This window comes from Miniopterus schreibersii, assembly GCF_964146895.1.
Source record: "Miniopterus schreibersii genome assembly, chromosome: 2".
Taxonomy (NCBI): domain Eukaryota; kingdom Metazoa; phylum Chordata; class Mammalia; order Chiroptera; family Miniopteridae; genus Miniopterus; species Miniopterus schreibersii.
The window spans coordinates 100,647,543-100,662,959 of NC_138102.1; the positions used below are offsets into that span (position 1 = coordinate 100,647,543).

The 15,417-nt window shown below is 38.6% G+C and overlaps 1 protein-coding gene across 2 annotated transcripts in view; it reads right to left on the reverse strand.

The window, feature by feature from the left end:
- MTUS2 (microtubule associated scaffold protein 2) overlaps window positions 1–15,417 on the reverse strand; it is a 504,165-nt gene that overhangs the window by 439,091 nt on the left and 49,657 nt on the right. For both annotated transcript variants that reach the window (XM_081129725.1, XM_081129724.1), the window contains exon 2: window positions 9,811–9,915. The gene's annotated coding sequence lies outside the window, so the exon portion shown is untranslated. The remainder of the gene's footprint in view (window positions 1–9,810; window positions 9,916–15,417) is intronic.

The window sequence follows — 15,417 nt, forward strand, 5'->3', positions numbered from 1 at the left end:
GCAGGTGGAGAAGCCTGGTGAGGAGGAAGTTTGGATGTCATGGGAGAGGTGAGAGGCAGAAATAGCTGCCCAGATGATAGCTGAGGTTAAAAAAAGATGAGATTCCCAGAGAGAAGAGGTCCGAGCTCAGACCTCGGAGGACCCTCCCTCACAGCTCAGCAGTCGCACCCACCTTTGTTTTTTTCCTGGGCTCACTCCCATCACAGGGCCTGACCCATGGCCCTTGGGCCTGAGTGCTCCTCCCCTTTCCTATTCCCCAACGTGACACAGGCTTCAGGCCCCAGCTGAAAAGCTGCTTCCTCAGGGGTCCCACCCTGAACTCCCTTTCTCTGTGCTCTGAAGTTTTCCTTCACAGGCATAAGAAAACCGAAATTACGCAGTGGACTGGGTAACTTATTTAAAGCCTGTTCCCCACGAGACCGCCTGCCTTGTCCTCCAGGTCCAGCACGAGGTCTGCCACGAAGCACTCTCAATAAATACTTCCTGAATAAACGAGGAAGGTACTGTCATCAGAGAGACTGGAGGTGAATCAGAAATTAGTAGCATCCAGGGGTCAAAAGGCACAAATGTACCGAGAAAACTGTAGTCAATAATGAGGAAGCTGCCCAGAGAAGAAGCACAATTAAAACACCAAAGAGGCCTATGTCTGAGAGCCCTAATGGGGATGATTAAACTTCTAAGGAAGTAATTCAATCAGGTCAACTACATAAATCAAGCCCCTTTGATTATGGCTCATCTACAAAATGAAGGCCAGACTCCTTAGCACGCCCCAGAGCCCCCTGCAACCTTAACAACTCTGTTCTCCATCTGAAACCCTCATGCTGGCCATCATGGCTTAATCCCTGTTGCTGGGCATCCTGACTTCTGTGCCTTCCCAGCCCTCTAACCTGCCAACCCTACAAACACTTCAGAGTCAAGGGAAAATGCTCGTTTCCCACCCAGTCACCCTAACCCTAAACCACTCCAGCCCATAGTGACATTCATCTGAGTTCCCAAGTAGCTTTGGTCCGTATCACTTATAAACTTCCCATACTTTTTAAATTGTGTGCAGTTTATTCTCCCTTAATTTATCAGCAAGTTCTTGAGAGGAATAACCACATCGTATACTTACTTCTGCCTGCTCAAAGGTGCTGCAGAACTGATTTACACACAGGCAACACTCACCTCCCTGGGGAATTCTCATATCCAAATCCAAGCTCCTGCTTTGCCCCTCCCATGCTCTGCCCGGCTCAGCCAATGGCATCTACCATCTGCTTAGGCCAAAAACTTCAAGCCCTTCCCAGTCTCTTGATCTCTCATGCCTCATATCTAATCCATTAGCAAGTCCTGTAGACCCAACCAGAAAAACAGAACCAGAATCCAACCACTTCTCACCACCTCCACAACCACCAATCTGATTCAAGCCTCCGTGGTCTCCTGCCTACTTTTACTACAACCACCACCTAACTGGTATCCCTGCTTCCTACCTGAGTTTCCTGCAGCCTCTCTTCTCCACAAAGCCCCAGAAATGATCCTTTTGACATTAAGTTGAACGGTAACACCCTCTGCTCAAAACCCTCCAACCTCATCCCACCTCCCACGGTAAAGCAAAAGTGCTAACGATGGCCTCCAAGGCCCTTTCTAAGTGGCCCCTATATTCCTCTGATGTCATCCCAACCACCCCACCCAGTCACTGTGCTCTATACGCACCTGACTCTCTGTGTTCCGTTCCCATTTCAGGGCTGTTAGACTTGCCATTCCCTCTGTCTGGAATGCCCTTCCCAAGTAGCTCTGCAAGCCTTACTCCTCACCACCTTCAGGTGGCCCTGTGAGGCTCTCCCTAATGACCTTGTTCAAAATATCAACCGCCCCAACACATGCTATCACTCTTCCCTTCTAATCCCTGCCACTATCTAACATACATATACAGCGTGTCCCAAAAACATGTATACACACTGCAACCACTGATAGCTCAATTTTGAAACTGAAATGTAATTTAATAAACATTGCCTTTGTAATTATTCAAAGTGTATGTATACATTCTTTAGGAACATCGTATATTTTACTTATTTTCTTTGATTTTAGTCTGGTTTGTCCACTGCTATATTCCCAGGTCCAAAATATTTCCTGGAACCAATTAAGGACTCAATAAATATTTATTGAATGTAAATTAATCAACAGATATTAATCTACTCTCTGAATAATATTTAATACTCATCTTTAAGACTGATCCATGTGTGTGTGCTATAAACACTTCCTGCTTATAAACCAGGCTGTCCAGAGCCAAAGATGCATAAAGGAGATAAAGACCAGCATACACCTAAATTTCACCCAAAACCTGCCCCCAGCTGCACGCTTCGCTGCCTCTCCCAAACAAGTCTGGATCTTGGTTCAGGGACTCATCAGCCCTCTGTCCTTGGGGAAGACCCTGAATGTTTCTGGGTTTCAATTTCCTCTTCTGGAAAACACTTAATCCTCCTACAAAGGGCAAAAGTAGGGCAATAAAAAATCAGTATAAAAGTATCTACCGTAGTAGTTCAATAAATGCTGACAATCAATCTCAGTTCCTTTTCTCCCTCTTTATCCACAAAGTGAACACTACTAATGCTCACCTCCTTGTTGGCCTCCTGGCATAATTTGGTTGCCAAGAACACTTTCAATCTAGTTGAACATGGAAGTCTGTATTCTTGCCAAATTTTCTTACTAATATTTACTAGATGATGTATTTAAAAAATACAATCACTGCAAAGCAAGGTGAAAAGCAAACTATGAATGATGCTTTTCTTAAAACACCCAAGTCAAATCTGCTAAGATAAAACCTGGTATACAGAAATTCATTCATTCAGTCATTTGAAAAATATAATTTCCTGAAATCAAACTCAAGTAGTAATGATAAATTTCAGTATAGTCATTTGGAATGGGCACAAAAGCAAAAGGTGCAAACGGAAAAGTCTGCTAAATCTTAGAATTTTAATTCCTATATATATGTGGGTGAAAAAATCTAACAAAATGGCAGTCTTCCAATGATTACAGATAGTTTTGTCTATTTCTTGTACACCAGGAAAATCTGTGGCTTGTCTTTAAAATATATATTTTTTTATTTTTCAATAATTATAGATTCACAGGAAGTAGCACACACACACACACACACACACACACACACAATACAGGGAAGCCCCATGGATTCTCACCCAGTTTCCCTCAATAGAACACCTTGCTTAAGTTAACTACAGCAAAAAATCAAATCAGAAAGTTGACACTGGTAAAATCTACAGATTTTATTCAGATTTAACCAGTTTTAAATACTCATTTCTCTGTGTGTGTGTGTGTGTGTGTGTGTGTGTGTGTGTGTGGCTCTATGTATTTTTTTTATGGTAAAATACACATAAAAAATTTTACCATCTTAACCAATTTTAAGTATACAGCTCAGTGGCATCAGTACCTTCACACTGTTGTGCAACCATCACCACCATCCATCCACAGAACTCTTCTCACTTTGCAAAATTGAAACTTTGTCCCCATGAAACCCTAACACCCCCTTCTCCCATACTCTCCTTCCCAGCCCTAGAAACCACCATTCTCTATGAATTTGATGCCTCTAGATATCTCATATAAGTGGAATCATACAGTATTTGTCCTTTCATGTCTGGCTTATTTTACTTAGCACAATGTCCTCCTCAAGGCTCTTCTATGTTGTAGCACGTGTCAGAATGTCCTGCCTTTTGCCCAGCTGGCGTGGCTCAGTGACTGAGCATCAACATATGATTCAGGAGATCGAGGATCCATTCCCAGTCAGGGCACATGCCCGGGTTGTGGGCTCGATCCCCAGCAGGGGACGCGCAGGAGGCAGCTGATCAATGACTCTCTCTTATCATTGATGTTTCTATCTCTCTCTCTCTCCCTCTCCCTCTCCCTTCCTCTCTGAAATCAATAAAAACATATTTTAAAAAAATAATAATTTCCTTCCTTTTTTAAGGCTGAATAATATTCTACTGCATGTACATACCAATTTTGTTCATCCATCCACCCATCAATGAAAATTTGAGTTGTTTCTACCTTGGCCTACTGTGAATAATGCTGCTATGAACATGGATGTACAAGTATCTGAGTCTCTGATTTCAATTCTTTTGGCTATACACCAGAAGTGAGATTGCCGGATCCTATGGTAATTCTATTTTTAATTTTTTAAGAAATCTCTATGCTGTTTTTCATAAAGGCGGTACTAATTTGCATTCCTACCAGCAATGTACAAGATTCCAATTCTTCCACACGCTCAACCAACACGTTACTTCCTGTTTATTTTTTAAATAATAGCCATCCTAATGGGTATGAAGTCCTAATGGGTGGTTTTGATTTGCTTCCCCAAATGATTCATAATGGTGAGCATCAGTGCAATGCAATTTTATAACATTTTTGATTCACGTAATAGTTGCCACACTCAAGATACAAAACTGCTCCATCACCACAGGGCCCCTTCATGCTACCCTCGAAGCCACACCTTCTCCAGTCTGAACCCCAGGCAACCACTAATCTGTTCCACATCTCCATACTTTGGTTATTTTAAGAATATCCTATTAATAGAATATTCCACCTAAGAATATCCATCTAAGTTGTATGCATCATTTGTTCCTTTTCACTGCTGCACAGTCCTCCATGGTATGGCTATACCACAGCTGTTTAATCATCCGCCCAGTAAAACACATACAAGTAGTTTTCACTTTTTTGTGATTCTAAATAAAGCTGCCATGAAATTTGTATACAGGTTTATGTGTGAACATAAGTTTTCATTTCTCTGAGATAAATGCCCAATAGTGCAATTGCTAGATCGTGTGGTAAAGACATGTTTAGTTTAGGAAAACTGCCCCAGTGAATTCTAGAGTGGCTGTACCATTTGACATTCCCACCAACAATATGTCAGTGGTCTAGTTTCTCTGCATTTTCAGAAATGGTATTGTCACTATTTTTATTTTAGCCATTCTGATAGGTGTGTAGTGATATCTCATTATGGTTTTTGTAACTGATTTTAGAGAGAGGAAGGAAGAGAGAGAGAAACATCCATTGGTTCCCTCCCAAACCTGCCCTGATCAGGAATTAAGCCCTCAACCCAGCTATGTGCCCTGTCCAGGAAGCGAACCCACCACCTTCTGGCGCACTGGACGGCGCTTCAACCAACTGAGCCACACTGGCCAGGCCTCATTATGGTTTTAATGTGCATTTTCCTGACGGTTAACGATTTGAACATCTTTTCATGTGCTCATTTGCCATCTGCATCTCCTCTGCAGTGAAATGTCTGTGAAGTCTGTTCACGTCTTTGTCCTTTGCCCATTTTCAAAGTGAACTGTTTTATTACTGTTGCATTTGAGATTTCTTTATATATTCTAGATATTGTCCATTTTAAGATATATGGTTTAGAAATATTTTCTCCCAATCTGTAGCTTCTCTCTTCATCCTCTTAAGAGGACCTTTTGCAGAGCAAAATTTTTAAATTGTGACTGTCTCTTCATTTCTTATGGTGTCTTCAAAAGCAGAAGTTTTTAATTTTAGTGAAGTCTAATTTAGTAATGTTTTCTTTTATGGATAATGCTTTGGATGTGATATCTAAGAACTCTTTTCTAATACAAAGTCACACACACAAAAACTAACTTCAGGAATTTTAGTTTTAACTCTTGCATTTAGGTCCATGATTCACTTTGAAATCATTTTTGTATTTGGTGTGAAGAGTCTAAGTTCACTGTTCTGCATATGGGTAGCGAATTGTGCCAGTAACATTTGCTGAAAAGATTATCCTTTCTGCATTGAAATACTTTGGTACCTTTGTCAAAATAAATTACATAAATGTGTGCATTTATCACTGGACTTTTTATTCTGTCTAATTGATCTTTATGTCTACCCTTAAGCCATTGCCAAATTTGGTAGTGTAATCATTAAACTATATTCTTTTTCAAAATTGTCTTGGTTATTATAGGTCTCCACTTCCACAGCAATGGCTGTAATTTTTACAGCCATGTCTTTATTAAAAATATTTAATTATAAAAACAAGTATGGAACTATAGTCTATTCCAGAACTCCACCGTTGGTAAGATTTCTCTCAACAACAGACCATACTGTACTGTCAACCACGAAATCAAAGTGTCATCATTCTCTCCATCAACTATCCACCTTATCTTTTCAAGTAACATAAATATTGAAAGTTACTAAAAATAACCCCAACTATAAGAAAAGGAAAGAATCTCTACACAGAAAAGAACAAAATTTGGAGTAAAACACTCAAAATAATATCTGTGATTACAGTTGAGTAGGATAATTTATGGTAACTAGTTTTTCCTTTCATTTTATTTTCCAAAATATGCACATTACATTAAAATTTATTTTTCCTATTATGAAAAACATAGATCTTCAATACTTAATTCTCCTTTTCTTCTGACTTTTGCTTTTTGGTAGATAAATAGTGTTATCATGTAAGTTGTTAGTATGAGTACCTCAGAGTTTTTACCTGATTTCCGGACTTTGCTTTTCCAATTTACAAAACCCAAGATAGAACAAAATTTATTAATGCTTTACTTTATTCATTTATTGCTATGTTTCATATATACTCAGGAATCCAAGTTGTTAGATTTATTCTGATCTTAATAAAATACATTTTATTCTCTCTCATTACCCTAAAGTAATATGCAAATAAGCAGCAATAATGAACAGACAGAAGGGAAATGAAATTTCAATTTCACCAACAGTAAATGAGTTTTTCCCCCATATTTTTCAGAGTTGGTGTGAGTTGAGCACAATCAACATCTTCCTTAAATCATATTATTAACCAAAATGTGAACAAAAAAGATCAAATATTGATGAAATGAAGTTTCAGAAAATGTGCCTAAATGTTTAATGAAGTGATGAATGGAGCCTTTCAGTAGCTGAATCTGTCTTCTTTTAATATATCGAATTCTTCCTGGCTTCAATTCTTTGCCTCACCCCCATGATCCATCACTTCAGATATTATTAGTACAAATACCTTCAACTTCTTGCCCTTTTGTCTCCCAACTTGAATCAATTCATCTACCTCTGTCTGCTCTGTTCTCTCATGTGTTGTTGAGCACTGACCCTGAAAACCACATAACCACACCAATGGTGCTAGGATACATCCCTAGTGTCAATGTCAACTGGACACTCAATACTGAAAAGAAAGTCTTTCTCCTCACTTTGAAGAGTTCTCTTTTCACTCCCATCAATTTTCAACCTCTGCTAGATCATCAAGGGACTCTACTATTCAATGAAGGTCATTTTACACTCTCTCTTAAAGCACACTAAGCAGTCTACCCTGTTCAGGAGAAATTCAGTCTCTCAAATTTGCAGCAATGTTTCAAGAATGTATTCAAACAAGGGGAGCCCCCAGGTGAAGTTTTTAACACCAATATTTTTGTATCACTAGTGCATGAAATAATGGGCCAGGAGTAAACGGTATCACATAGACCCTACCTTCAAGCTCTAAAATTTGAACTTCCTAGTTGGGATTAACAACATAGAGGAACATGACAGTGGGCTAAGAAAAGAAGGTCTTAAATAATAATTAAACTTTATTCCCCACTGGCTCTAGAAACTAATATTTTTTAAGCCACAAAGCTCAATGTTTGAAAGTATTCTGGGTCATTAGCCTAAAGGCTACCAAATTTGATCCTCATATACATCAATTAAAATCCTTTAGAGCCACGAAGCATGCACCCTAATTCACCAGCCATTACTCAAATGATCAAGCGCAAACCTTGCACATTTGGGGATGTGATGAAACAGAAAAGCCAGCACCTCTGAGACCTGTGCTGCCTACAGACCGAAAAGAACCATGGCCAAGAATCAGAATCCGTTATCTGGATGCTAAATTTACTTTAAGCAAACCAATAACAGCCCCAGCAATATAAGAATTTGATTATAGTTTGTAACATAAAGAGATAAAATATACATATACCCATATTATTACAGATCAGTGGGAAGCTTCTGAGTATCTTCTTAGTGATTCATTTACCAAAGCATCATCATCACTACGCTGGTTACAGGATTTATAGTAATCTCACACTAATTCACTTCTCTTCACTGAACAAGTGTTGACAAGTGATGTGAGATTTTATGGTTCCTACAACATGCCATTATTATAACATGACATTTTCTGTTAGACTTCCACTGGCTTACAAGTTATAAATAATGGATCAGATTTATTTTCATGGTTTTACTAAAAATGAGCCCTCAGACATAAATATGCTAGCCAGGTGTCTAAATATATATCTACCACATTGTTTTAATCATAAGTTATTTTTAATAATTCCATTAATTGTGAAATAGCAACAGTCTATTTAAATAAGTATTTTTTAATAGCACAATGATAATAAGCAATATATAAACATTTACCTCCCTGGAAACAAAAATTATCATAGAATTTGGGAAAGAAAACCAGAAATAAAAGAGCAAATTAATTTAATAAATATTTACTGACAACCTATTACATGCCAGGCATTGTTCCCAGGCATGGGGAACGCAACAGGAGTGTATGGGATACTGTTTTGGTTGTCCTCCCAGCATGTATTTCCTGTTTCTTAAGAAAACCTTGATTTTTTTCAGATGTTCACCTCTCCTTCAGTGCATTCCCCCAGAAGCTGGCCCTACCCCTAGTTCCATAGGTAGGCCTGACTGATCCAAGGGAAATTCCACTCCCATCACCAGGGAATAGGATCAGGAATGGGGCTGTGACTCAACCTGGGCCAAAGACCCACAAAGACAGCTTTTCCTGGGGCCTTTGGAAATAATCTTCCTCGATCTTCAGGGACCTCCAGAAAGTAGCTCTCTTCCTCTAGACAGTGTGTTGAGATAAGAGGCCTGGAAGAGCTGTGGCCATCTTTAGAATGGCCTGAGGACATGGGGGAATGTACAGCCAAGAGGCTCACATGGAAATGGAGCTGGAACCTCTAGGCCAGGGGTGGGGAACCTTTTTTCTGCCAAGGGCCATTTGGATATTTATAACATCATTTGTGGGCCATACAAAATTATCAACTTAAAAATTAGCTATGAAAAAAGCTCCTAGATTTATTGAATTTTGAGTCCCGCCTGTGGTTGCCTTGTCAGGGCCAGACCAAATGATTTTGTGGGCCACATAGGGCTATCGGGCCAGACATTCCCCACCGCTGGTCTAGACGATGTCATGCTGAATTCTAGCCTACCTCTCAGCTTCCATATCTATGGGTGCTAGTAAATCTCACTATTTAGGCAATCTTAACAGGACGTGCTGCGCAAGTGTCTACAGGCAACTCTTCATGGACAGACAGTCTCTTTGCTCACATTTATAATCTGGTGGACGGGGTCACAGACTCATTCATTGTTGAAAATTGGGCTCCTTAATTGTGAAGGAAGGCAGAGATGGGGAGAAAGTTAGAAGGGCTAAACCCTTCTCAGAGAGTCCTGTTTCAGCTGTTAGGTGAACCACTTAAATAACGACATCTCAGAGTAACTGTGCAGGTGGCGGTAGGAATTTGGTCCTTTCTGGTATTCTGCCACCCATCCAACGCTCATCAATTTTTAAATTTAAAAACATTTTAAACAGGTTTTAGTAGGCAAAACAAGCAATGAATAAAACAAATTCAGAATATAAATAGCAAACCTATGAAATAATCACTTAATTGCTGTAAATCCCTTAATAAAAATAATTCTAACTTACTGATACATTCTTAACATCAATGAATAAAAAAACCTTTTTTTTCCTTTTAAAAATAGTTTTATCATTCTTACTAATCTCAAGTTATCAAAATGGTCACTAATATTCTTGAGTGACACCAAGTGCTCAATTATAGAATTTACCTGAAAGATTTTCTCCCTGGGAAGAAGCTAAATCCACATCAGTCCAATAGCATATAGTCAGCCTTCTGTATCTGCAGGTTCTGCATCCAGGGATTCAACCGATCACTGATGGAAAATATTCCAAAAAACAGTTATGTTATTGCTGATGGGTACCATGAAATTAGGCCCATGATGGCTGTGTCTGTACTGAACTTGTACAGGCGGTTTTTCTTATCATTATTACCTAAACAGTACAACAACTATTTACAAAGCATTTACATTGTGTTAGGTATTATAACTAGTCCAGAGATGATTTAAAGTGTACCGGAGGATTGCATAGGTTCTACGTAAATACTACACCTTTTTATATGAGATTTGAGCATCTACAGATTTGCAATTCACAGAATTCTTAACCAATTCCCTGAGGATGCTGAGAGATGGCTACTTTTACTTGTGGGTCTTTTTCTTCCACAATAGCACAGACTAAGTAAATCTTTTAAAAATTAAATATTAACATGAATACAGAACACTCAGCATGTAGGCTTATTACAGCAGCAGCGTAAAGGCATACCCAAGAAAACAAAACAACAGAAAACAAAAAATATATTTAACCTAAGTTTGTAGTTTCTCTAACCAGGAGCAGATAACCCCTACTGGATTCATTTACTCATCCATTTAATACATTTTTACTGAGTATTATATGCCAGGTACGGTGGGGTCCATTGGACCCTTCCTTCATAAAACATTGTTGAGGCAGAGACAACAAATAGCCTCATGATAGGAACAAAACAATAGTTTAGGAGGTTCGACTTATCTCAGGATAATTGATACCAATCATGGCCCTTTGGAATGAATCCACTTACAACCAAAAAAAATTTTCATAATAAATTGTGAAAGAAAAATAACTTATGCAGCAGCTAACCCCTAAGATTACCTACAATGATCCATAATTCCTGGTATTCTTGTACTTAAATAGTTCCATCCTCCAGTGAACCAGAGTTGGCTCTCTATGACTAATAGTTGGTAAAAGTTACAGTATGTGACTTCTGATGCTAAGTCATAACAGGCATTAAAGCTTCTACTTTGACCTCTTGAATGACTTGCTCTTGAGGAAGCTAGCCACCGTGCCATAAGTACACTCAAGCACCCTCATGAGGAGAGCCACATGAGGAGAAAATGGGGCCTCAAGCAAACAGCCAGCCACACGAATGAGCCATTCCAGTCTAGTCACAACTATAGATGAATGCTGTCCCAGCTAATAAATGACCCCAGCCAGCTGAGACGCCCCCAGAAAGAACTAGCTAGCCAATCCTTCCTGAATTCCTAACAGAAACCATGAGGGAGAGATAATAAATGCCCCTCGTTTTAAGTTTTGGGATTTCCTACACAAAATAAATTGAATGTCTTATTTTTAAAATGGTTTTAAAAAGAAGTTTAGTTCGCCTGGCCAAGCATGGACCGACCAGTGGCTGAGCATCGACCTAGGATTCAGGAGATCACAGTTGGATTGCCAGTCAGGGCACGTGTCAGGGCTGCAGGCTCAATCCCCAGTAGGGGGAGTGCAGGAGGCAGCTGATCAATGACTCTCTCATCATTATGTTTCTATCCCTTTCTCCCCCTCTCCTTTCCTCTCTCTGAAATCAATAAAGATATATTTTTAAAAATTAAAAAAACATATATATTTTTAAAATCATTCTTAAAACAAAAGTATGAATCGAGTGTTAATTAGAGAGATGGATAACAATTCCCCCAAAATAGTGTACAACAGCATAATGCAAAACCCTTATTTTCACTTTGAACTTTTACAGGACAATAATAAAGAGGGTGATTCCTGTAAAAAATAATAATTAATTTACTTAGAGTAGCTCTTTGATTTCCAAATTGTTGTCCGTCGAAGGTCACTCATTGTCCATTACATCTTTTTCCAACTATGAACTCATATAACTCTATTGGCTCTTACTTAGTCATTACCATTTTACATGGTAGTAGTAATTCAACATCACTATAATAAAATTCATGAAATTCTGCATAGCTGGCAATATGTGTAATTTTTATTTGGAACCAATTAATACTACATTGTTGTAAACATCCAACTATTAACTAGAGATCAAATAATAAAGACACTAAAAGGATGAGTGGAGATAGAGGCTAATGTTAAGGCAAGAGGTTTTTTTAAGTGAGAACTAATTTTATGTATGTCACCAGTTCACAAATATTTTTAGATTGTGATGATAATTACTTCCCTATTCAACATTGTAGAAGACTCTAACAATTAATATTTGTATACATATGACAGCCTTTACAGAAGGACTTGACCTCATTCCAAACTATATTGGGTATCACAGAAGGCTTCCAGAAAAGTGGCATTTGTGCTTCTATCTAGATAACCAGAGTAGGTTAACCTAACAAAGAGAGATGAGAATAACATGAGGCAGAGAAAACAGAATGTGCCTTAAAGATTCTTTGGAGGAAGCAAATGTTTCCTCATAGCATGTTCAAGAATCTCAAAGATCTGTCATTGAAATATATTAGTCCTTGCTGTATCTCCATACTTCCATTTTGGTATGCTGGCAATATATTTTTTCAGTTTTCATTTGTCTAAAAATATCTTTGTTTTACTTTTGTCTTTGAAGGATATTTTTACTAGACATAGAATTTTAGGTTGGCAGTTATTTTCCTTTAGCTTTTTTAACACATCATTTCATTGTCTTCTGGCTTTCATTGATTCTATTTTAAAAAGTCAGCTGTAAGTTTTGTTGTTACCCTGATGAAGTTATAGTGTATTTGGGGTTTGTGAAATTTTCTGAATCTACGATGTCTTTCATCAGATTTGGAAAATTCACCCCATTATCCCTTCAAATGTTGCTTATGCCCCACAGATCTCCCCTTTGATGCCTAATGTGGCTCTCAAACTTACCACATCCAAAACAAAGCTTTAGATTGTCTCCCCAAACCTACTATTCTCCAAGTCTCCCCAACTAAGTAAAAAGCATCACATCTATACAATTGCTCAGGCCAAAAACCTAAAAGTCGTCCCCAATTCCTCTCTTTCCTTCACACTCCCCTTGAATCCATCAACACATCTTTTGAAATGTACTCTAACCTCACCCACTCTCTCCCTCAGCTGCCCACCATTACCAGATCCACACCACTTGTCTCGGATGCAGACTCCTTGTACAGAAGTCTCCTGACTGGACTCTGCAGTCTATTCTCCACACATAGTCACAGTCATCATTTTAAAGCATGAATTAAGTCACATGCCTCCTTTCCTTCCTGAAAATCTCCGATGTCTTATCACCTTACTATCTTTCTTGTGAGTCGCTCCTACAAACTCCTATGTCTTCCTAACCACCATTCTTGACTAACCACAAATCTAACCAAACTTGATAAATCCAAACTAATCAACAAGTTTTATCATTACCAGAGGTATGAACACTGATAACCATGGCAACCAAAGTGAGGAGATGGTGAATGGTCCAGCAAAGAACTTCACTGAAGATGAAAGAAGCTGTGATGTGGAATTCCACTCCAGAGGGCCTTCCTTCCTCCTCCTACATTCTGTCATCTGTCTGTTTCTCCAGGTGAGGCCATTTGTGCAATCATTCAGACAATGGAAATAACACCAAGATTGTTGTTGTACTACTCAAACAGTAAGAGATATTTCATTTGGATTCCTCCTTAAGATTTAAGTCTTTTTTAAAAGTCAAAAATGTCAATCTAATAATATTCTGCATAGCTTTTAACTAATGTATATAAAGAAATCAGAGTCTACATCAGCCTGAGAGTGAACATTTTAAAGTGATTCAAATATTTGATAATAACCAAAACCATTTCTGTATATTGCACAGAATGCAGACACAAAATACAGTGATCTGCTCCCTCAGTGTTTTCTTCTACTTCTTTTTAACAACACTCTATGAATATTACTGAAATGAAAGAGTCTTTCTTCACAATGAAAACTGACTTATAAAGGGACCAATGAGAGTGCAGCCATTAAATTACTTTTAAGACCCAGTTAATATGAATTAGAATTTAATAGCTTTGAAAGGGCCCTATGATCAATGCCAATGTGAAGTCATTTGAACAATGAGCTATCCAGTTAAACTCACTGGAAGTTGGCTTTAATTATTTAGCTTTGAGGACCCAGAGCAAGTTAAGAGAATTAAGTCCAACTAGGGCAGGAGTTAAAGCCAAAGTCAAGATTCTGAAGAGCTCTTCAATAGCTCTAAAGGTTCCTTTCCTTTGAGAAGGATTTGCAGTTGATTTGCAGATAATTAAATCAACCCTGTGTAAACATTACAGCTGTTAGCTCTAAAAGAGAAGTTTCTGACAATTTTCCTGGATACTACTAATGTTCACCAGCCTTCTCCTTTCTGCTTGCACCAAGAGTTAATGGGAAACCAAGAGTATCCTGCACAAACACACATCATGGAGTGGAAGTACTGGGAAAACTCCTAGAGATCACCCAGCCCAATGCCTCCCAAACTCTGGTCTGAAATAGTTATCAATTAGCCCATGGTGAAGTTTTTTAAATGACATATAGTGAACTTTTTATAAAGCTGAACTTATTCCATCTCTAAAGGACAGACAGTCTGAGATTATAGCTTTCCTTCTTCTCCAAAGTTAAGATATCCTTCCTTTATTATCTCTCTATTGGCAACAAAAGCAAGGAGAGAATGACAATATGGTGGTGAGTGATAACTGATGCTTTATTTTTAACTTACTTGGTTGAAAAATTAAATTTTGGAATATTTTTCTCAGGACTATCCAATCCCTGTAATCCAAAAAGCTACCTGAGACCTGCTAATGAATGAAAGTCCAGCAGGAGAAATACCAGCAGAAGCAAACTGAAGAGAAGGATCACCCTGGGGAGATGGAACCCAGGACCAGCAGTATAACACTGTGAAGAGTCACCCATTCTTCCCCCTACAGGTCCAACCGGAAAGATGAGAGGAGCTTACTAGAACTCCAGCATAAACAAACAGAAAACCACCAATGTTGTACCTTTGATGACTCTGAGTGAGTTAAAGCACCACAGAATGTAGGTTCCAAGACAAGGAACAGATAGATGAATTTGTCATACAGGACAACACTACTGTAAGGTAGTAAACTACACATTATTATACCACAGTGTGAATTTTCACTTGAGCAGGCGAAAATGCAATTCCAAAACTCACTAGGTTGTTAACATGGGAGAAAATGCTGTTTTTCCGACATCTATTTCCTGCTATTTTTTCCTTAAAGCAATCCTATGATCTCTTCATCTCTGCTTAGGCAGATAAAAACTAATCATATGAACAGAAAGTGCTTCAAGTTTCTTAGAAGTAGGTACAAAAGTAGGCAGTTGTCTAATTATTTGTGTTGGTCTTTCAGGGATTTCTTTCAAAGGATCAGAATGTCCAAGGATTTCAAACCACGGGGGCCCTGAAGTATGAGCAAACAACTCATATCTTGGCCATGACAGATGTGCAGAAAGGGCCTGGAACTTGCAATCACTCCCGTGGGTCCTTGTACCAGTATTTAAGAAGAAAGAAAAGAAGCTTCAACCATCACTATGACAATACAGTAAGCACAAGACACAGGTGCGAGAGCTGCCTACATCCTCATGACAGCTGAGCAGTTGCACTC